Source organism: Benincasa hispida, chromosome 4 (genome assembly GCF_027475165.1).
Source record: "Benincasa hispida cultivar pf3 chromosome 4, pf3_genome.v1.1, whole genome shotgun sequence".
Classification (NCBI taxonomy): domain Eukaryota; kingdom Viridiplantae; phylum Streptophyta; class Magnoliopsida; order Cucurbitales; family Cucurbitaceae; genus Benincasa; species Benincasa hispida.
In genome coordinates, this window is record NC_143481.1 from 9,607,899 (window position 1) to 9,614,854 (window position 6,956).

General features: G+C 32.3%; 1 pseudogene; it reads left to right on the top strand.

The window, feature by feature from the left end:
* Positions 1 to 4,931: 4,931 nt before the first annotated feature.
* LOC150036460 (putative carbohydrate esterase At4g34215 pseudogene) lies at positions 4,932 to 6,636 on the top strand (annotated as a pseudogene).
* Positions 6,637 to 6,956: the final 320 nt, after the last annotated feature.

Below are 6,956 nucleotides of genomic sequence, written 5' to 3' on the forward strand. Positions count from 1 at the left end.
TAATTAACTTGTACATAACTTTTATTTAACTTACTTTGTACATTATTCTTCTAATTAAGTTGTACATTATTCTTTTATTTAAGTTGTACATTATTCTTTTAATTAAGTTGTACATTATTCTTCTAATTGAGAAACAAATATTTTTTTAATTGAGAAATAAATATATATTTTTTTTCAGATCATGGCTTTAAACCCAGGACCTGTTGATCCCGATGTTTTGTACGACCAGTCCATTCATCGATCATCTGTTGTATGGCGAGATCGTACTACTGGAGAAATATCTTGCAGACGTCGAGAGGCAGTTCTCCAGCGCACTATCCCGCTCCACTCTCGAATACTACTGCTACTGCGCACATCTGGATTCTATGGGGTTGCTAGATTAGTATTTATTCAGTTGGACTGGCATCTGATCACAGCCTTGGTCGAGAGATGGAGGCTCGAGGCGCATACATTCCATATGTCTGTTGGAGAGTGCACTATCACTCTACAAGACATAGAAGTGTTGTTGGGGTTACCTGTTGACGGTGAGCCGGTCACCAGAGTGATGTACGATGACTGGTTAGAAGTTTGTCAACTGTACCTTGGTGCGACCCCACCTACCGACAAGATTAAAGAATCGAGGTTAAGTTTAATATGGTTAGGAACACAATTTCATCAGCTCACAGATGATGCAGAAGAGGAAACCGTCATAAGATATGCACGAGCATATATACTACAAATGATGGGTGGAAGTCTGTTTTCAGATAAATCAAGTCATTTTGTTCACTTGATGTTCTTGCCACTATTAGCTAACCTCCATGATGCGGGGCAGTATTCGAGGGGTGGAGCATGCTTGGCATGGTTGTATAGACAACTATGCAAAGCAACAAGACCTGAAGTTCGAGAGATAGCTAGGCCTCTCATACTTTTGCAACTATGGGCTTGGGAGCGATTTCCAACAATGGCTCCACAGCTACCTGTTAATGACGCTCAATTAGTTGGACGAGCCTACAGTTCTCGGTATGTTGTTTTAATTCAATTTAATTTTTATATCACTGATCTAGTTAATTTAAATTCTAAATTATCAATTTAAAAATTTAGGTGGAGAGACAAATTTTGTGTGACTAGGCCACACATGTAGTCAAGATACATGTTTGATCTGCTTCAACCTGAACAGATACATTACACTGAACCTAATTGATTATTTTATACACATTTTTCTTGTATTTGTCTTTAATATTCTCTAATATAATATTTTGTGTTTCAAGTTACTTGGTAGCCGTACAAAATTATTATGCATACTTTGCTTAATTTTTGTACGAATGGTCAAAACATATGGTGGACGATGAGTCCTCTCATATGTTTTCACATTGGTGAGTGACATCTTCCTGACAGGGTGATGAGACAATTCGATTTTCAGCAGGATGTCCCATCGCTTTGTAATACTGAACCCGTACTGCATGATATTGACCTAAGGACTGGAGATTGGTCTGAAAAAGTTGCACATTTGGTAGTGCGATGGCACTATCGTGCAAGGTTTATTGCAGTGGGGGTTTCTCTTGAACAGTTTGACACAGATATCACTCCAGAATATATTCATTGATATAATAATATCACAAGGCACTACGTCACTCGTCCGGGAGCAACTGTGGGTCATCTGGTAAATGAATATTATCTAATTACTTTTAATTTAAATTTATTTTAAATATTGTCTAATTGTTTTATAATTCACAGAGATCGAACAACCATAGATTCCGTGAGGTTGCGAATGATCCGAACCAGGTTCTTGCTATATGTAGTGACAACCAAAGCTATATGAAGGAAATTCATTATATGTACGATATACCTATTGTTCCTCCACTAGCTCCTAGACGTAGAGGACCTGTTCGAGAAGAGGATGAGTTTGATGAGGTTGCACATAATGTGGAAGAGTTGCCCCCTATGATGCAGACGTAGAGTCAAACTTATTATGTTAGTCCGATGATGATGATGCCAACATTTGGTTCAGGACATTATGACTCAGAGGCTGGTCCTTCGTCTTCATACGTGCATGGACATGGCTGAGGTCGTGGAGAGCATAATGAATATTTATATTATGAAGCGCCTGCAGAGGTACCAGAGCAACATCAAGAAGAACCCGAGCAACCTCAAGTTCGAAGTCGACGACGACAACCAGCTCGAAATCGACGACGTCCGCCTTGTGGGACACATTGATTTTTGTAATTATTTTTATATAAATGAGATATTTAATTTACATTTTTTTTTAATTTTTATGAGATATTATTTTTTTAATTTATTCTTTTTATATATTATGAATAGTAATTATTTTGATATAGAAACTTTTAAATGTCACTAACATAAATAATAACATCAGATAGTCTAAATCTAAAAAGTTAGGTAAAAAAACTTCAATATTCAAATTTACATATTTTAGATAATAATTTGGGGACATAATAAATCAAATCAACACTCAAAACCTTCACATGCAAGTCTATAAATAAGACTAATTGATATAAAGAACAGAAATTTTAATCACAGTAGTGAGGTCAATAGTTTAAAAGATTTTACAATAATGATCTTGGATTCCTTTTGTACATTTGGTACCAAGATTTTGATGGAGTTTTTTTTTTCTTTTTTTTTTAAAAATTATAAATAATAAAAAAATATTTTTAGAAATTGTTTTTATAAAATGAAAATTTTTAAAAAAAAAAAGAAAGAAAGAAGAAGGTGGAATGTACTAATTAAAAAAAGAAAAAAAGGGAAATTTGTACGGATATCTCACTCTCGCTCATCTCGCTCTCGCTCAAAATCTCGCTCTCAAGATCTCGCTCTCTCTCAAAATCTCGCTCTCTCGCTCTTCCCTCTCTTCTCTCTCAAAATCTCGCTCTCTCAAATCTCGTTCTCTCTCAAAATCTCGCTTCTCAATTCTTGCTCTCTCTCTCTCTTATTCTTCCCTCTTTCGTTCTCTCCCAATACAAAATTATTTTTAACACATCAAATAATTATGAGTGTTATGAGGAAGGTCTCCGGATGAGGAAGATCTCCGGATGGTCTCCGAATGAGGAAGGTCTTTCGTTCTCTCCACATCAAATAATTATGAGAAAGGTCTCCGAAATGATAATTAAACAGACTCAATAATAATGTTAGGGCAAGGTCGAGGGTTCAAAGTTCGACGTGCAAATGTGGAAAGGTCGAGGGTTCAAAATTCGACCTATCTAAGTCGAATTTTCAACCCTCGACTTATTTTTTTTTTTTTTAAAACAATATTTTCCTAAATAGTTTCCAAAAGGATAATATTCTTTTAATTTTCCCTGAAGTTCTGCCCCTTGTATAATATCTTGGCTTTGCCACCTATACGAAGAGTAATTTCCTAAATCTTAATAAAAATTTATGTTGTTTTGTACTTATACACTTTTGCTTTTGATGAAACAAAAACTTGCCCAAATTTATAAATGATTGAAGATTTCAATTATTTAACTTTTTTTTTCTTCTTTTACAGTACACATGATTGCGTTTTAGTAAAGTTTGTTAGCATAGTAAAGTACGACACATTTATCAAGTTATTTGTTAATTATTCTAACACTGGCGGATTGGGTCAAGTAGATAGTTAGGTGAATAGTTAGGTGAATTTAATGGAAGATGATAACAATTTATTAGCATCGCCAATGATTAATTCTTTTTCTTCCATTGCTCTTTTCTAACATTGTTATGATTACCTTGCCTAATTTTAATTTTCTCTCCAACAAATTTGCCATATCCATTTTTAATTTTATTTTTTAAATATATATATATATAGTATTAGGTGCTCAATCAATCACTTGAAATTTGTCATGTAGCAAAAAAAACTTCTTTAAAAAATTATATTAGTTTTTTAATATGTTCAGTAGAAGAGCGTCATGATATTGCCCCATTAATCATTGGATTTATTTTTATAAGTCATGTTGATTTGTGATAGATCGTGACATCATTTTTTACAAATATAGTATATACCATATTAACAATCAGACAACAACAACGAAATAATATTTAATAATTAATTTCTCTTATAATAAGAAAAATCTAATCTCACTAAAAATTTTGTCAATTTTGGTTGATGGATTTATTAACACATTCTTGACGGTCAAGAATTTTTTAAAAATTAAAGGGTTCAAAAACATCTTGGTCCCCAAATTAATTTTCATATAAATAATTATTTAGTCTATAAACTTTAGTTTATAATGATGTTGTCCTTGTACTATCCAACTTGAAACAACCGAGCTCCTATATAACAATTTAGTCATTAAACTTGAATATGTATAATTTATTTTCTATAATTTTAAATTTATAATAATGCATAGTCACTATGATGGATCTCATCAAAATTATGTGTCAATCTTTATTACGTAATGACTTAATTTATATAATTTACAAATAAATTGTGATCAATAATCAAATTATGTGAAGGAAATATTATTAAATAATATTTTTGATGAGTGGGAATGAATCGTTACTTATTAAAGTTTAGGGATATTATGTTGTTACAATTTAAATATTATATAGACTAAAATGTAGTCACAAATTCAATTGCCTATGTTAATTTAGTAGAACAAACATGTGCATATTGTTGAAAAATTAGTAAGAAATTATATAATTCATGAACTAAATTTTTATATTTGTATCTCAGAAAGAAACGTCTTCTATTTAAGAGGATGGAAGAGAAGATTAAAACAGTATGTAATAAAATGGAAACAACAACGAACTCGCTGAAGTTTTTTTTATATATACCTTCACAAATAGAAGGTTAACAAATTTATTTTGTGGTGGTAAAAAATAATTAAAGGCGACAAACCCTCACAATCCACAAATATTCACCAATAGAAATGAACTTTCAATATTTACTAAATTTAGAATTAAATTTGAGTATAAAAGTTGAGGGCCACTAACATAGAAAGGCAGAGGTAAGGATCAACCAACAAAACAAAAGGAAGAAGGAGCAAAATTTCAATAGGAAAGTAGTTGTGTTCGTGCAAATAGACACAGAGGAAAAGTTACAACTTTTTTTAAACAAGTGTAAACCTATTACACTTTTCTTCTGTGTCTACTTGCACAGATACAAAAGATCAAAATGGCTTTATTAAAGTTATCAATTTTGCTATGTACAATGCTATTCGGTTCTTCCCTTTCAAGGGCTACTTCTCCTAAGAACATATTCATCCTAGCTGGTCAGAGCAATATGGCTGGCCGAGGTGGGGTTGAGAATAATCAAGTGGGACAGCTTGAGTGGGACAGGTTAATCCCACCAGAATGTCAATCTGACTCATCCATCCTACGATTGAACCCTGCACTCCAATGGGAGATGGCACGAGAGCCTCTACATGAGGGAATCGACATCAACAAAACGGTTGGGATTGGTCCAGGAATGCCATTTGCTCACCAGTTATTAGCAAAAGTAGGACCAAAAGCAGGCACAGTGGGTTTAGTTCCTTGTGCTAGAGGTGGCACCATAATTGAACAATGGATTAAAAATCCTAGCAATCCTGATGCAACATTTTACAAAAATTTCATTGAACGAATCAAAGCATCTGATAAAGAAGGTGGGGTTGTGCGTGCTCTTTTCTGGTTTCAAGGGGAGAGTGATGCAGCTATGAGTGACACTGCCAATAGATACAAAGACAACCTAAAGAATTTCTTCACCGACATCCGCAATGATATAAAGCCTAGATTTTTACCCATCATTCTTGTTAAAATAGCCCTCTATGACTTTATGATGAAGCATGATACTCATGATTTGCCGGCAGTGAGAGCAGCACAAGATGCAGTCAGTAAAGAACTACCAGATATAGTGACCATCGATGCCTTGAAATTACCTATAAACGTTGACACACATGAAGGTTTTAACCAAGATCATGGTCATTTTAATACTACAACGCAAATTACTTTGGGTAAATGGTTGGCTGATACCTACCTCTCCCACTATGGTCATTTACTCTAGTTATATAATTTATCATTTTCTAATCTCTATTAAATTACTTATCTATCCCAATAAAACATCATTCACCTCTCTCTTTCTTTAAATCCCTTCTCTATTGAATCTCAATTTAATAAATACTCACCTCATTTTATTATTTTTTTATAGTTCCTCATTTAAATAATCAATAATTAAAAAAAATGTTGTAAAATAGCATAGCTTAAATGTGAGTAGAATTAAATATATCTATTCCACGTGTTTTACCCACTTCTTTCAACATAACATATTCAAGTTTCATCCATCCCGGTTTAAACTAAACTAATAATAATATTAAAATTAAAAATAATATTGAGTGTTTTTAATTTGTGTATAAGTTTATGAATAACTTGAAAATTATAACATGATTTCTTTTATGTATTTGGTATATTTTAAGATTAAAAAAAAGACTAAAGATAACAAAATATTAATTCTTCTAATAGTGCCTTGGATCTATGATATTGTTACATGTGTTCCTTTGTAAATTTTTTAATAATTATTTTTGTTGAACATTGATATAATATGGTCGAGTTTGACAAGAAGAGGTCTCCCTATATTAATTATATTGGTCCTATATTGTTCACTATCCTTAATATCAAGAAAGCATATTACAAATCATCACCACAAGAAGTCATAATCAATATGTGAATTCTTGAAGATTTTTGAAATAAGATCTCGACATACCTATTATATGCCAAATAAGCATTCCCAAATTGTTCTTTCAACCTTGTTTCTCATTTTCCGTACACATACCTACAAGTGCAAAGAGAAGAAAATTAATGTAAACAAAAATCATGATTCAAAAGAAATGGCTTATAAATTTCAAAATAAATTAGCATTTGAATCTCTAAAAAAAAAAAAAAAAAAAAACTTGGCATTTGGGCATATGAGATAATAAGAACACAGTCTGAAGTAGTAGGCTTAGATGATTCTAATAGATAATTTTGAACTTATAATTCATAGATGAAGATATTGCCATGATAAGATGTCATAA